At 41.9% G+C, this 17,691-nt stretch overlaps 1 pseudogene; it reads right to left on the bottom strand.

Annotated features, from left to right (window-relative positions):
• Positions 1 to 17,691, bottom strand: part of LOC132654689 (baculoviral IAP repeat-containing protein 1a-like) — a 70,096-nt pseudogene that overhangs the window by 17,734 nt on the left and 34,671 nt on the right.

Consider the following 17,691-nt stretch of genomic DNA (forward strand, 5'->3'; position numbering starts at 1 on the left):
TCTATACATATAATATCTTCTATACATATGACCAGAAAGCTACACCATAAAATCTCAACAATGTGGTGGCCTAAGCAAGGCCTATACAATGACAACACCAGTTAAAAACAATATGGGTGGGGGGGGAGGCAAGATGGCGGCGCCGGGAGAGCACCGCATTTGAGAAGCAGGACAGCACTCGCCGTTGCAGAGATGAGGAGACTGAACTTTGTGCCCTGAAACGACATCAATCGTGTTTCCCAGGTGAGGGAAGGCTCCCACAGTGTGGGAATCGGTCGGGTCCACTCATGGCTACCCAGCCAGAACCCGGAAGAAATCCCAGGTAACGCGGGCTTTGTGTCTCCAGGCTGGAGCCGCAAGCGTCCGTGTCCCAATCACTTTCCCAGGCTGATCTGTGAGCACAAGAGTGCCTGAGGCTGGGAGTCCCAGCTGCGGGGGGACCCCACTGGGAAGCAAAGTTGCCAGACTGATCACGGGTCACCCAGTCTATCCTCGGAAGGTCGCTAGGACGGTGGGTACCCACCGCCAACACAACTGAGCTCCTGCCGCGCAGAGATCTGCGCGCTCAGCTCAGCGGTAGAGACAAGCTGTGCGCCCCAGTACAACAGGAACTGGGAACCCCTGTCCAGAAAGGACCCCACAGGGAAGGAAGAAACCGTGCTGCTGGGGTCACCTAGGGAAAGTCTAGCAGCCAGCAGATCGCAGACAGGTGAGTACGCCCAGCCATCACAGATCTGGGCCCAAACGGGGAGCACAGAGTGATCAGAAACTCAGCTTCCGCAGATTAGCAGGCGGGCACACACTCCACCAGCCCAGAGGCCTGCATTGTACCAAATACACCTTACAGGCAGAACTGTGCGCCCCAAGACACCAGAGCAGTACTCACCTGCCACAAATTACCTCTTGGGTTCTGGGGCACAGAGCCCCAACCTCAGACCTACAAAAAACCGGGAACCCTGAGATCAACCCCCCCAGATACTGCTCCAACGGGCAACCAGTTATCCCTAACAAAACAGACCAAACCATGGGACACACAGGTTACAGCAGTTGATCACTAAATTTACAGCAAGAAACCCAGAAGGAGGGCAACTGTCTCCAGGACTTCTCCCAGTGAGAGGAGAGACCTCTCGATTATTAAGGACCACAGTTACTACCCAGGTCTCTATGCCTGAGGTGAGCTGTAGCAACTCCTGAAAAACACCGGACATCCAGTGACTATACCCAAAAAGCTGGAAACAGGAAAAACCATCTTCCTGCCAAAGGGATTCTCTCCACTACAAGAGTCCAGGAACAACCAGAAACTAAATTCAAACAACTAAGATAGCCCAATGGGTAGAGGACAGCGTAAAAGTCCAACCAACAAAAGCCAGAGCAATGTGGCATCTCCAGAACCCAGTTATCCAGGGGCAAATAGCCTTAGACACCCCAGCATAAATGAAATTCAAGGAGATGACCTAACATCTACGCTCATGAAGAAGATAACAGAGGAAACAAATAAAATACGAAAAGAATTAGAGGAAGATAAAAACAAACAGATCATGGCTATCCGTAAAGAAATGGAGGAAATTAAAGACAAGGAGATTATGGCCATCCGTGAAGAAATACAGGAAGCTGCAGCCAAACAGTCTATGGCCTTTAGAGAGGAAATGCTTAAATCACTGAATGAAATAAAAGAAACAGTGGATTGTTCAAACAAACAGCTGAAGGAATTGATGGAAAAACATGAAAATACAGTCAGACAGGGGAAGGAAACCAACAAAATAGCTCAAGACCTGAAGATAGAATTGGAAAAATTAAAAAAAACACAAATGGAAGAAATTGTGGAGAGAAAGAACTTAGGGAAGAAGGCAGGAACTACAGAGGTTAACATAACCAATAGGATACAAGAAATGGAAGAAAGAATCTCAAGTGTGGAAGATACAATGGAAGAAATAGATGTATCTGTCAAAGAAAATGTTAAATCTAAAAAATTCCTGACACAGACCATCCAAGAAATTCAGGACAACATAAAAAGACAAAACCTAAGAATAACAGGAAAAGAGGAAAAAGAAGATTCCCTGCACAAAGGCCCAGAAAATATCTTCAACAAAATCATTGAAGAAAATTTCCCAACTTAAAGGAGAGACCAATAAGAATATAAGAGGCCTATAGAACACCCAATAAATTAGACCAGAAAAGAAAATCCTCCCGCCACATAATAATCAAAACTGTAAGTATACAGAACAAAGAAAAAATACTAAAAGCTGCAAGAGAAAAAGGCCAAGTAACATATAATGGCAAACCCATTAGAATCACACCTGACTTTTCAACAGAGACTATGAAAGCCAGAAGGGCCTGGATGGATATCATAAAGACCCTAAGAGAACACAGATGTCAGCCCAGGCTACTATACCCAGCAAAACTCTCAGTCCTCATAGATGGAGAAAACAAGATATTCAATGACAAAAACAAATTTCAACAATACCTACAAACAAATCCAGCATTACAGAAGACACTGGAAGGGAAAATACAACCCAAGAAAGCTAGATACATTCAAGAAAACACAGAAAATAAATAACCCCACTGAAATAAAACAAAAAGCAACCAAGCACACAACCGTATGACCACAGCCAACATCAAATTCAAAGGATCTAACAGCCACTGGTCATTAATCTCTCTCAATATCAATGGACATAATTCTCCAATAAAAAGACACAGACTAGCAGAACTGATGCGTAAACAAAACCCAGCAATCTGTTGTATACAAGAAACACATCTAAGTCACAAAGATAGACATTACCTGAGGATAAAGGGATGGAAGACGGCTTTTGAAGCAAATGGACTCAAGAAGCAAGCAGGAGTAGCCATTCTAATATCTGATAAAATAGTCTCTCAACCAAAATTAATCAAAAGAGATGGGGAAGGACACTTCATACTCATCAAGGGAAAATTCCACCAAAAAGACATCCAATCCTGAACATCTATGCCCCAAATACAAGGGCACCCACATATGTGAAAGAAACATTGATAAAACTTAAACCACACATAGATCCCCACACACTAATAGTGGGAGACTTCAACACCCCACTCTCAACAAAGGACAGGTCAACTAAACAGAAATTAAACAAAGAAACAATATCTCTAACAGAGGTCATGAATCAAATGGACCTAACAGACATTTACAGAACCTTACACCCAAACACAAAATAATTTACCTTCTTCTCAGCACCTCATGGAACCTTCTCCAAAATAGACCACATAGTGGGTCACAAAGGGAGCCCCAACAGATACAAGAAGATTGAAATAATCCCATGTATCTTGTCTGATCACCATGGAATAAAGCTGGACCTCAGTAACAACAAAAACAGCAAAAAGCCTACACATACATGGAAACTGAACAACTTGCTACTAAAAGACAGCTGGGTCAGGGAAGAAATAAAGAAAGAAATTAAAATCTTCCTAGAACTCAATGAAAATGAAGACACAACATACCCAAACTTGTGGGACAGAATGAAAGCAGTGCTAAGAGGAAAGTTCATAGCACTAAGTGCCTTCAAGAAGAAATTTGAGATAGCACATTCAAGCAACTTAATGGCTCACTTAAAAACCCTAGAAAAAGAAGAAGCAGACACACCAAGAAGGAGCAGACGACTGGAAATAATCAAAGTCAGGGCTAAAATCAATCAATTAGAAACAAATAAAACAATTCAAAGAATCAATGAAACCAAGAGCTGGTTCTTTGAGAAAATCAACAAGATAGACAAACCCTTAGCCAAGCTAACTAACAGGCAGTGAGACACCATCCAAATCAACAAAATCAGAAATGAAAAGGGGGACATAACTACAGACACTGAGGAAATCCAAGCAATCATTAGGACTTACTTCAAAAGTCTATATGCCACAAAATTTGAAAATCTAAATGAAATGGACAATTTTCTTGATCGATTCCACTTAACAGAGCTAAATCAGGACCAGGTAAATCAATTAAATAGTCCTATATCTCCCAAGGAAATAGAAGCAGTCATCAAAAGTCTCCCATCCAAAAAAAGCCAAGAACCTGATGGTTTCAGCACAGAATTCTACCAAACATTCAAAAAAGAGCTAACTCCAGTTCTCTTCAAACTATTCCACAAAATAGAAACAAAAGCAACATTACCAAACTCATTCTATGAAGCCACAGTCACCTTGGTACCTAAACCTCACAAAGACCCAACCAAAAAAAGAGAACTTCAGGCCAATCTCCCTTATGAACATTGATGCAAAAATATTTAACAAAATACTTGCAAACCGAATACAAGAACACATCAAAGATATCATCCACCATGACCAAGTAGGCTTCATCCCAGGTATGCAGGGGTGGTTCAATATACGGAAATCCATCAATGTGATCCACCATATTAACAAACTGAAAGAAAAAAAACACATGATAATCTCCCTAGATGCTGAAAAAGCATTTGACAAAATCCAACATCCATTCATGTTTAAAGTATTGGGGAGATCAGGGATACAAGGCAAATATCTAAACATAGTAAAGGCGATATACAGCAAACCTATAGCCAACATCAAACTGAATAGAGAGAAACTTAAAGCAATCCCAGTGAAATCAGGGACAAGACAAGGCTGCCCACTCTCTCCATATCTCTTCAACATAGTGGTGGAAGTCCTTGCTAGAGCAATAAGACATTTGAAGGAGATCAAGGGGATACAAATTGGAAAGGAAGAAGTCAAATTATCACTATTTGCAGATGATATGATAGTATACATGAGTGACCCCAAAAACTCTACCAGGGAAATCCTACAGCTGATAAACACCTTCAGCAAAGTGGCTGGATACAAAATTAACTCAAAAAAAATCAGTAGCCCTCCTATATACAAAAGACAAAAGGGCTGAGAAAGAAATTAGGGAAACAACACCCTTCACAATAGCCACAAATGACATAAGGTACCTCGGAGTAACCCTAACCAAGGAAGGCAAAGACTTGTATGAAAAAAATTTCAAGTCTCTGAAGAAAGAATTAGAAGAAGATATGAGAAGATGGAAAGAGCTCCCATGTTCATGTCTTGGCAGGATTAACATAGTAAAAATGGCCTTTTAACCAAAAGCAATCTACAGATTCAATGCAATTCCTATCAAATTACCAACACAATTCTTTCCAGACCTGGAACGAAAAATTCTCAACTTCATATGGAATAACAAGAAACCCAGAATTGCTAAAACAATACTCTACAATAAAAGATCTTCTGGAGGTATCTCCATCCCTGATCTTAAGTTGTACTATAGAGCAACAGTTTTAAAAACTGCATGGTACTGGCATAATAACAGAATAATGGATCAATGGAACCGAACAGAGGACCCAGAAATAAACCCACACACTTATGGACACCTGATCTTTGACAAAGGCGCCAAAACCATACAATGGAAAAAAGATAGCATCTTCAACAAATGGTGCTGGTCCAACTGGATGTCTACATGTAGAAAAATGAAAATAGATCCATACTTATCACCCTGCACAAAACTGAAGTCCAAGTGGATCAAAGACCTCAGCATAAAACCTGACACATTAAATCGGCTAGAAAAACAAGTGGGGAAAACCCTAGAACTCATTGGTACAGGAGAAAACTTCCTGAACAGAACACCAACAGCACAGGTTCTAAGAGCAACGATCAATAAATGGGACCTCATGAAACTGAAAAGCTTCTGCAAAGGAGACCATCACCAAAACAAAGCGACTGCCTACAGATTGGGAAAGAATCTTCACCAACCCTTTATCTGACAGAGGACTCATATCCAGTATATGTAAAGAACTAAAGAATCTGAAAAGCAGCAAACCAAGTAATCCACTTAAAAAATGGGGAACAGAGCTAAACAGAGAATTCTCTGTAGAGGAATACCGAATGGCAGAGAAGCACTTAAAGAAATGCTCAGCCTCACTAGCCATTAGGGAAATGCAAATCAAAACAACCCTGAGATTTCACCTTACACCCATGAGAATGGCCAAGATCAAAAACTCAAGTGACAACACATGCTTGAGAGGTTGTGGAGAAAGGGGAACCCTTCTCCACTGCTGATGGAAATGTAAACTTGTACAACCACTCTGGAAATCAATCTGGCGCTTTCTCAGACAACTAGGAATAGTGCTTCCCCATGATCCAGCCATACCACTCCTAGGCATATATCCAAAAGAGGCTCAAGTACACAAAAAGGACATTTGCTCAACCATGTTTGTAGCAGCTTTATTTGTAATAGCCAGAACCTGGAAACAACCCAGATGCCCCTCAACTGAAGAATGGATGCAGAAATTGTGGTACATCTACACAATGGAATATTACTCAGCAATGAAAAGTAAGGAAATCATGAAATTTGGAGGTAAATGGTGAGATCTGGAAAGGATCATCCTGAGTGAGTTGTCCCAGAAGCACAAAGACACACATGGTATATACTCACTCATATAGACATACAACATAGGATAAACCCACTATAACCTGTGCATCTAAAGAAACTAAGCAAGAGGGAGGACCCTAACTAAAATGTCCAATCCCCATCTGGAAAGGCAAAGAGGATGGACTTCAGAAGAAGAAAACAGGAAACAACCTAGGAACCTACCACAGAGGGCCTCTGAAACCCTCTGCCCTACGGACTACCAAAGCAGATGCTGAGCCTGATGGGCAACTGTTGGGCAGAGTGAATGGAATTTTATGTAAGAACTGGGAAATAGTAAGAGCTGGAGAGGACAGGGTCTCCACAAGGAGAGCAACAGAACAAGAAAATTTGAACAGAGGGAACTTCCCAGAGACTCATACTCCAACCAAGGTCTATTCTTGGAGATAAAACAGAACCCCTGCACAGATGTAGACCAGGGCAGTTCAGAGTCCAATTGGGTTACATAGTAATGTGAAGAGGGAGTGCCTCTGACATAATCTGATTGGCCTGCTCTTTGATCATCTCCCCCTGGGGGGGGAGCAGCCTTACCAGGCCATAGTAGAGGACAATGCAGCCACTTTTGATGTGAACTGATGGACTAAGATCAGAAAGGAGAGTAGAAGCTCCCCTATCAGTGGACTTGGGGAGTGGCATGCATGCAGAGAGAGGAGGGAGGGTGGGATTGGGAGGGGAGGAGGGAGGGACTTATGGAGGGATGCAGAATGAATAAAGTGTAATTGAGGAAAAATTTAAAAAAAAGTGGGGGGAAATAATTTAAGAACCTTAAATGACTTTCAAAAGTGGAGCAAAACATGGAGTTAGTCAATTTACATGGAGCACGTCTCGCCCCTGGGGACAATGGTCCCCTGAACCTACTCAGACCTCGGACACCACCACTGCTAGTTCTAGAACTGATGCAAGATGTTCCAATGAGGGGGTTAAGGCTTCTCATAATACTTCCTATAAGCCCACACCTGTTTGTTTATATCCCCCATTTTTATTCATTATTAGCCAGATAGAGCCAAGTAATTGTGGTGATGATACTTGCTTTTTTGCCCAATGCTGGAATGGTAGTGAATTTAGGTATGCCCTGGTTACTCGCATGCCTCGCTGGGTGCCTGTGCCCGTTGATGCCCCTCACACTATGACTCTCTTCAGACAGAAAAGTGATCTTGGAACTACAGCCGCCACTGTTACTGCCATCTCATTGGCGGCTGTTGGAGCTACCACCGTGGCATTAGCCATGAGTCATACTATGCAGACTGCTCAGACCCTGAATAATCTTTTAGCCAATGTAGCTCACGCCTTAGATGTACAAAAAGGAATTAATGCTCAACTAAAAGGAGGCTTGATGGTGTTCAATCAGAGGATTGACCTCGTGCAGGAGCAAATTGATACCCTATGGCAAATGGCTCAACAGGGCTGTCAATGAAAGTATGCTGGACTTTGTGTCACTAGCATACAACATGAGAATTTTTCCTGTGCTGCAAATCTGTCTAAACAATTGTCTAGCTATATTTTAGGTAATTGGACTGGAGAATTCGATACTACGATGGAGCAGTTGAGAGTGGCCATTATCACAGTAAATTCTACCAGAGTGGACACAGGACTAGCCACAGGATTATCACCATGGATTGCTGAAGCCATGAATCATCTGAAGGAATGAGCGGGCATGGGAGCATTAGCAGGCCTTCTGGTGTTGGTCTCCTTGGTTTGCCTGTGGTGTATATGTAAGATTAGAGTCTCACAACAGTGTAATGCGGCCATGATCATTCAGGCCTTTACAGCCATTGAAGCTGGTTGGCTACCATAAAAAGCTAAAATGTTATGCTCAGGATGTGAGGCTAAGCACTGCACTCAGGGTCAGCCGCTGTAGACCCAGCGAAGAGCATGTCTGATTGCATGCGGGTTGATGCCCCAGGTCCCGCCTCTGAGAAAAAGGTATCAGATGGGTCTGATGCTCTTTGGGTGGATGACACCTAAATGAACATCGGTACAAAGTCCCAATTTATTTCTAGTATCAGAGATCAGACCTCTACTCTTGCCTGATGTGTCTAAAACAAAAAGGGGGAACTGTAAAGAGCTGCGTAATGCCGCGCCTTAAAGATGGAGCTGGTTTCCACCTTCCACCTTCCCGATGATGAGTGCTCTCTGTCACAAACAACTCCACATTTGGCTAAGGCTGAGGATCTGGCTTGCTTCCATGTATGTGGACCTATCTGCATTGCCCACGTGGCACGCTGGGGTTGGCTACCCAGAGGCTATTTAAGCTGTGGGCTGGCTTTCCCCAGGGTCCGATGATTGTTCAAGGTTCTGAATAAACTGCATTGAAAAAAAAAAAGATATTGTGAGTCAGTACAGTGTGGGCCAGACTTAGCCTACCAAGTAGTAGCCCATGACACTTCACTATGAAAGAAAAAAGATGAAAGAAAGAAAGAAAGAAAGAAAGAAAGAAAGAAAGAAAGAAAGAAAGAAAGAAAGAAAGAAAGAAAGAAAGAAAGAAAGCAGCTCAGTGGCTCAGTGTCATACGGGTCCTGGGGTGTCTGACCTGGACTTTGCTGCCTGCTTCTTGTCAGTTCCCTTCTGATTGGGCTGCCTCACTAGGCCACAGGGGAAGAGGACAAACTCAGTTCTGATGTGACTTGATAAGCTGGGGTGGGTTAGTAGGTGGGTGGCTTCCATTTTCCATTTCCCTATTTGTATGTTTAATATTTGAAATAAAATACATACAAATAGGGAAGGGGAGAAGAGGGAGAGAGAGGGGAATGGGGGGAAGGAGGAGAAAAAGGAGGGAGCTATAATCAAGACGTAAAGTGAATGAATAAAAAACAAACAAGCAAACAAACAAACAAACAGATTTAAAAAGCAATCTTTCATCCAGAAAACATCAGTACTTCATGGTGCTTAAAATTACCTCTTCATCTTTAAACAAATTCAGACAGGCATTCTTCTGATTTTTCTTTTCATCCGTGGTGGTCAGCCCCCCATTTACATTTATTCTCCATATAGAACAGAGCAACTTTAAATTCCTATTACATCTTTATTTTGTGTATGCATGTGGGGGGGGAGGGTGAATGTGTGTGTGTGTGTAGCAGGAGAGTACCATGATATATAGGCGGAGCTCAGAGAAAGACTGTGACAATCAATGTTCTCTTCCCACCATGTAGGTTGCTAGCAGTTACCATTACCTGCTGAACCATGCCCCGTCCTTAGAACTGTATACTTATTTTTATTTTATTTCTTCTTGCTAAACTAAATACATTTACGCTTCATCCATGTCTTCTTGGAAAGATTGCTAGCCCAAACTAACTGGACTCACACTAACTCAATTTTCAGAGGACATCCCAATTTTCAAGTCCTTGAGTGTCTTTCACTACTGTGGTATTTGCAGACAATAAACCTGTCTCACTTTTTGGAAATAATTAAAATAAAATATGAACAAAAAAAATAAAAATAAAAACAATATGGGTAGTTCCACCCCAGGATGAAGAGCTTCATGTGCTTAGTGGACGCTGAGGGGGGACTCAGCTTCTCCACAGAAAATGCCCAGCAGGTTATCCAATCCCAAGCGGTCAGCCCTGAACACATACGTATACAAGCAACACTAATAGACTCGGCAGTTTGTATTTATATATGTGTTTACAAATACAGATATGTAGACTAGGTTGACAGGGAACTGTGGAACAATAGTAGGTGTTGGAGGGAAGAAAGCATGGCATAGAAAGTATGTAAATACAGCACTCGTGTATGACATTGTCAAAAATATAATGAAATAAATGTCAGTAAAAACAATAAAACAGGCAAACAAAATAAACAGAGAGAGAAAAAGAAGGAAGGAAAAAAGAAATAAAAAGGAAAAAGAAAGACTGAAAGCTCATGAGGCCTCAACCCTACACAAAGAACTATAAAAACCTAAGGGATACTAATGATGGGAAAAAGTCTTCCCAGGGAAGAGCATGCCAGTTGGTTATGTAGTAACAAATGGTCAGCCCTTAAGTCATATATACAAGTAGTAGTATTCAGACTGAGCCGGTATTTAAGTATTGAGAAATGTATACACATAATTAGTATACAAGTATATTAGAAATATATATACATGCATGTATGTATATATGTCAATATCAATATCAACAACTAGTTTTTAAAAACATGCCATGAATTTGAAAGAGAGCAAGGACGGGTATATGGAAAGGCTTGGATGGAAGATAGGAAAAAAGGACATGATATATTTTATAGTTTCAAAAGTAATTCTTAAAAAGAAAAAGGACGGGGCTGGAGAGATAGCACCGTGGTTAAGAGTGCTGTCTGCTCTTCCAAAGGACCAGGGTTCAATTCCCAACACCCATATGGCAGTTCACAACTGTTTGTGATGCCAATTTCAAAGGAACTGATATCATCATACCAAATGCACATAAAATATGAATTAAATTATTAAGAAAACAAAAAAGTCATTAAAAAGTTTTTAAAAAAAGTAAAAGGACAATATAGACAGAGCAAAGAATACTTGAGCATATAGCATGTTGCTAAAAAAAAAAAAGTTCTGCTACTAACAATAACAAAATTTAAAAATTAAATATTTGCCATGGTATAAAAACTGAGAAATGAACTGAATGAAAGATAGTAAAGTCTAGGAGCTGAAAAGATGGCTCGGCAATTAAGAGCTCCTGCTGTTCTGCAGAGGACCACAGTTAGGTTCCCAACACCCACATTAGGCAACTGAAACAACCTGTAACCACAGCTCCAAAAGATCTGACACTCTCTTCTTACCTCTGAGGGCAACTAAACATACAAGCACAGGAACACAGACAATTAAATAAATATATTTTAAAAGACATCATTATAAAGTGTATCCTGAAAACTATCAAAGAGTGCTTAGAAGAAGACATAATTATTATTTATGCAGATTAAATGTCTTCTGTGGAGAAGCCATTTCCTCCTCTGGGCAGCGAGAGTGCAGAAGGTTCTCCAGTATCATCTGATACACAATGCCCCATTTACCAACAACAAGCTACTCAAGCACCCTTCTGAGGACATTGAGAGATGAAACGAAGGTGTCAATATTTTCCTAGTGTTCTCTGAGTTACTTGAAACCCATTCTAGGATCCAGGGCCTTATACACTGCCTCAAACAGTGAGAGTATTCAGATCTCTCCTATCGAGGCACATCCATGGCTTGTGTCTGAGAAGTTTCACTCATCTAACACTAAGGATGAGAAAACACAGACTCAGTCAGACTGCTTGTGTAAGCACACTCAGGGATACCTGGTAACTGGTTCGTCCCTGAGACCTCAAGAGACTTCAGGGCAGGCAGGGTGAGAAGCAGCTCCTGTTCTGCTGTGCTGAGCTCCAGCCTGCACACGGAGCACTTGGTGACAGAGGTCTTATTCAGCTCCAGAGCTGGGCAGATGCTTTCAAGAAAGCCACTGCTGTTGGACAAGCAGAGCTCAATATTCTGTGAAGCTGGGAAGACTTCCATTAGGACCCGCAGCAGTGCTTGGTCTGCTGGGCCCATGTTGGCCACTACAACTTCCAATCTAGGGATCTTGTGTGGCTTGGGTGACAGTTTCCAATACCCAGACTTTATTTTGGGTAGATGGCTGCATTGGTTATTCAAAAAACTGTATAAATTCTCTTCATTTTTAGCTAAAATTTCCTCCCATTCCTTCACATGTTCAAAGGCAGATGCATAGTCCTCATCTACAGTTGGTGGCTGTAATGTTTAATAACACTTTTTCATGACTGAGTAACCTACATTAGGTGACATTTTATTTCCATTCATGGAGTCTTTTATACTTGCCAACAGTAACAGGCTTTCTGGGTGGTCCCAAAAGTACTGGAAATTCAATACATTTAAAGCCAGTGTTCTCCCTCGAAGGAATTGAAAAAAAAAAAATGGAGAACATGCAGAAACTTTGTTGTTTTCATAAGCAAAGTTTAGAGGAATGCCCAACAAATTTTCTGAAAAAATCGAGGAAAAAGCTACAGGAGAAAACTGCCACAATTTTTTAATTGACTGTGTTATCAAGGAAGGTTCTGGTCGGTGCTTTACATGATCCTCTTCTTCAGACATGTTCTTCAGCGACTCTTTTTCATCCACCAACTGAAGCAAATGAGACACAACTTCTGGCCCAGCCTTTGATGAAGGATAGCTGGAGACATCCTTCAAAAAGTTGTTGTAGGTGGTCAGAGCCTTCAAGGGCAAGTTAATTTGTCTCAAATAATGAATTCCCAGGTCTTGGTCTTCCTGTCTGTCTGAACCCAGGAGTTCAGTGAGCCTCATGGCAGCAAGACATTCTTGGAAGAGAGGACCTAAAAACCGGTAGACTGGTCTCAGCCTCTGGGCAGTGAATTTGCTCATCAAGCAGGTGGTCAGGTCTTCATCTTCATCCACTCCGGCCTCTATGAGGTCATCATTGTTGAACTCAAAGCATGAAGAAAAACACCCTCTCAAGTCCAGCTGCCCACATGAGGACACAGTGGCCTTGAGGGCCTCAGCTGCAGCTTTGTACTTTAAGGACAGGTAATTCATATAGGACTTGAAAACTGCCACATCATGAAAGGGCTGGTCAGAAGGATTTTGAAACCAGTCAATACAGACTGCTGCCATGAAGAGAGGAGTTTTGTGAATTCCCTGTAAATCCACATTCTGTCCAAAGTAAACCATAAACTCTTGCAGAAGTGTTATACTCTGTGAGAAGACCTTCCGTAATACAGAGACTGTATTATAGAAAGGAAACTCTTTGATCTCTAGAATTGTATCCAGGTATGGACGGATGGATCTGGCCCTGTTTGTATGGACAGTGATCAATAAGCAGATTAGTGACAAGTAGTTTTTGGTAATCAGTGTCTCTAGAGCTTGGGGGAGGGAGTCCACCCCATTATAGTCATCCAACAGGAACAGCACCTGGTGTTTTAACTGCTGAATGATGTTGCTCAGGCATGCTTCACTAACACAGCCTCCTGCATCTAGAAGTTGGGCACAGATGATACTGGCCAGACCCTGGTCTGGTCTGGTGGAACTAAGGGAGAGGTAGAAGACCAGCTTGAACCTGTTCAACAGGTGAAAGCACCCTGATGCCCAAAGAAAAGCTATTTTCTTCAGGAAGGTTGTCTTCCCACTGCCAACTTCCCCCTCCACACATATGACCAAGCTGAGATTGGCGAAGACCTTGGGGATCATCAGGGCCCCTTGCACTGGCCTGCTGATGTGCTTTGAAATGATGGACACATCACAGCCAAGCAAGTGGTCAGTGCCTTGGCTATAGCACAACTCTGGCAAATTCATGTGGCAGAAAGTAGCTTTGGTGTAGGCGCCTCGCAGCTGCTCACTCAGACTCTTTGCCTCCTGAAACCACTAGGCTTCCCTCAGAGCCAAGCCTGTGGAGAGAAGGGAGGCAGAGGAAGGTGTATCTTCACATCTCTCTGATTGCTTTGCTTGTCTGCAAAGAGTGAATTAGGACTCTCCTCTCCTTCCCATGATCCCCCTCCATACCCTAAGACCCTCTCATCTTTCCATAGCATCAGAATGTGGGGTACTATGTCTAAGGCCTCTCATTTGACAAGGACTTGGATATCCTGGCACCCTAATTTCCCTTTAGGATCTCAGGAGACCAGCCTGCTGCACAATGCCTTTAACACTGGCTGCTTTGGATCTGGCATGAGGACTGCTGTTGGTAGTCTTGCATTCACTCTCAAGATGCCACAGGAGCACTCTCTCACCCACAGCTCCCTTCACCTCAGTGCTCTCCTCTAGGAGCTCCTTGGACAATTATAAACACACTTTCCTGTCCAATGTACAAATACACAGAATCCCATGTGCTTTCAAGTTCTTACTGGCCTTGGTGGGATGAACTTGGTCCTCCTGATTGCTTTCACTTGTGATTTCCTTTGAAAGAGAAATCCTTAATTAAATTAAAATTTGCATGATAGTGAGACATTATGTTATCATTGAGAACCAAAGTCTTCTAAACTTCACTCTGTTTGTGGCATGTATTCTACCAACTGAAGAACGTTTCCAGCCCTTGCAATGTCATTTTGGACAGCCCTTGCAATGACATTTGGACATTTTGAAATTCGCAAATACTGTACACATATCACTTCAACCCAGAGTTGATTATCTTTTCAGTTTTCACCTTTTTTTTCTTCATTTTTTTCCAGTTTGTTTGTTGTTGGTTTTTTGTTTTATTTTTAGAGATGGAGTTTTATAGTATAATCCAGGCTGATCTTGAACTCAGAACCATCTTCTTGCCTCAGCTTCCAGAATGCTATATTGTAGACATGAGCCATGATTCCCAAATTTGCTTTTGCTTTGTGGGAAGGCAATCATAGCACACCTACCAAACAACTGCAGCATGCAGCAGTTGGTATGCCGATTGAATTCATAGTTGTGTCTTATGTTGCAAAAATAGATTTCCTGATTTACTACTTGGCATTTGGTTTTGTTCACCAAGCACATTCATAGGCCAGAAATATATCTCACTTCAGAGTGTGTGTGTAGCACAAAGGGTGTCTTGGTTTCAATACAAGAAACAACATCAAAAGTCAAATCAGCTGGATATGGGTGCAGACAGTTGGAACCATAGCATTTTTAAGGCCGAGGCAGAGATCACAAGTTCCAGGTCAGGTTTGGCTACACAGAAAATTCAAGATCAACCTTAGCTGAAAATCAGAAAATCTGTCTCAAGGAAAAGTCCAACCAAGGAAAACGACACGTGACTTTAAGTTTCAAAAGTTCTAGCAGAAAGTCAAGCCTACTGCCCTGTAGGAAAAGGGCAGATGGAATGTGTTTAGTCTACATTTTAATCAAGTCGAAGTCTAAAAGAGTCTCAAGGGTCTGCTTCTTCTGGGAGAAGGGCTCACTGTTCACTATGATGCCCCATCTATAGCTATCATGTGACAGTTGCTTCTTAGATTCTCGTGAACTCTATCTAATTATGACACATTTACAGTTGACAATCATAGCTCAACCCCACAATCTTGTGTTGCTGAGTCAGAGAAGGGATGGGGCTCATTACCATGGCTTCCAGAAGTGCATGGTGGCTCTCAAGGGCTGGAATCACTTCTGCAGAGGACTTCAAGTTTTGAAGAAATCCACAATTATGCAGAGAAGATAAAGTCGTGAAATGGTTCCATGCAGTTAAGTGTCTGCATTAGCTTTATGGAGAACATGAAGATTCAGGACCAGGAATGAAGCAGAAAGTGAACATTTTCAGTGACTCTGTCAGTCTTGCATCCTGTATAGCCTTCAGTCTCTGGGTTCCAATAACAATGCATGTGGTTTGTAAAGTAATGGTGAAGATATTTGGGAAATGTGTTGGGGTGAGAACAGAGTTAGTGCCTGTCTGTGAAACCAGCTAAAATGATCTTAAAGAATATAAAATAGTGACACAGCACTGTGGGAGCAGAGGCAAGAGTATAACTTGGGCTCACTGGATGCTAGTAGGTTCAGAGAGAGACCCTGCTTCAAGGGAACAAGAGGGTGACATAAAGGAGAGGAGACTCCCTGTCTCCCTTTGGCCCTATGTAGAACACACAATGCACACACAAACACACATTAACTAAGTGAACAAGGTAAAAAATAAATAAAATTTCACAGATTAAAATATGAGAAAACTATAGAGTCATGGAAAAAGAACAACAAAGGACATTAAAAAATACTAAGCAAAGTGTACAATTAAAAATTTAGTTAACAATAATTTTTAACCATTTCAACTCTTGTCAAACTGTCAGAAACAAACCCACAAAATCTGAGTGTGCCACCTACATGAAATTCACGTTAAGAATAAAAACATAGATATCACACAGTTAAATAAAAATTTGATGCTTGCTGCACAAACATGGAGACTGGGCTCAGATCTACAGCACCTGTGTAACAGCGAGGCAATAGGGACAGTGTAATCTTAGAGAAGGAGAGACAGGAAGACTGTAGGGGCTCACTAACCAGCCAGTGAGTCTCATTGGCCAGCTCCAGGTTTAATGACAGACCTGTCTCACAAAATAAGTTGGACAGAACTACAGACCTATTTCTGAATACACAGAGCATGTTGCTTTCAGGATAGAGAGGAATCAAGCTAGAACTGACTCAGAATTTCCTCCCTGCTATCTCCCTGTCACAGTACTGGAAGAGGCTTTGCAGTCTGCTGGGGGAGGAAGGCCACCTGCATTCTACAACATCACCATCATGCCAGACAAGATGAGGCCAATGGTGAAAAGTGGCCTAAATCTTAAGGGATAACCAACTGCTTTTGTATTGGAATTGAGGCTGCTTCACAGATGCTCCAAACGTGGTCAAGCTGGGTGTGGTGGGGCAGGCCTGTAAATCTCAGCACTTGGGTGTCAAAGACAGGTGGATCTCTGGGTCAAAGCCCAGACTGATCTACATAGCAAAGTCAGAACAGAAAGGGCACCACAATGAGACCCTATTTCAAAAAGGCAAAATGAAAGAAAACAAAAACCTAAATTAAGCCTGGTAAAAAGCACATGGCCCAGAAACTCTCTAAAGGTCTTAGCAGGGAAGGGTCTAGGAATGCTATCTGGCTTAATGGACATCCTGTCAAAATTCCTTCTAAATATTTATGTTCCTATGCAACGAATGCTGCTGCTTTGATCCTTGGCTACATAAGCTTCTCACTTTTGTACAGAGAATAATTGGTTATTGAGTGTTCAGCCATACATGAGACGTCTACGTCAACCTCACACCAAGGCTCTGGGAGCATCTGATGGCACAGCCATATCCATTGGAAACAGCAAAAGTCATGAAGCCAGCACAGCTGTTTGACACAGCTCTAGCAAAGAAAAGCCAAATGCTGCAATCATTTTCATTCTTTCCCTATTTTGTAGGTTTTTAGGATCTATGTGTTTTATTGGGGGGGGGGGGTGCTTTCAGCATTATGATTTTTTTCTGTCTTTTCCCAAGAAAATTATGTCTGAGTTATTTCCTTTTAAAAAAATAACATTATCTGGCCACTGTTGTGAAGGTTTCTTATGCTTTGGAGATCACTGAGCACAGATTAGGATGTAAGCTAGAAACTATTTCATGAAGCCGTTAGTACAGGAATATTTTGTGGATATCTGCCCTTAAGCAAACTCAAACAGTGTAATTGGTAAAGGGAAAACAAAGACAAGGACAAGCTCTGACTGGCCAGAAAACCAGGTAACAGATTCAAGGCCTCCCTTTACAATACGCTTAGAACTCTCTGAAAATGTAGTTTACAGATAGGGGGTCATACAGGGTACACCCCTGGAGGAAGGGAACTGAGTAAATAAGACAGATTGACTAAAATAACTTGTTCC

The sequence above is a fragment of the Meriones unguiculatus genome, chromosome 6 (assembly GCF_030254825.1).
Source record: "Meriones unguiculatus strain TT.TT164.6M chromosome 6, Bangor_MerUng_6.1, whole genome shotgun sequence".
In the NCBI taxonomy this organism is placed as follows: domain Eukaryota; kingdom Metazoa; phylum Chordata; class Mammalia; order Rodentia; family Muridae; genus Meriones; species Meriones unguiculatus.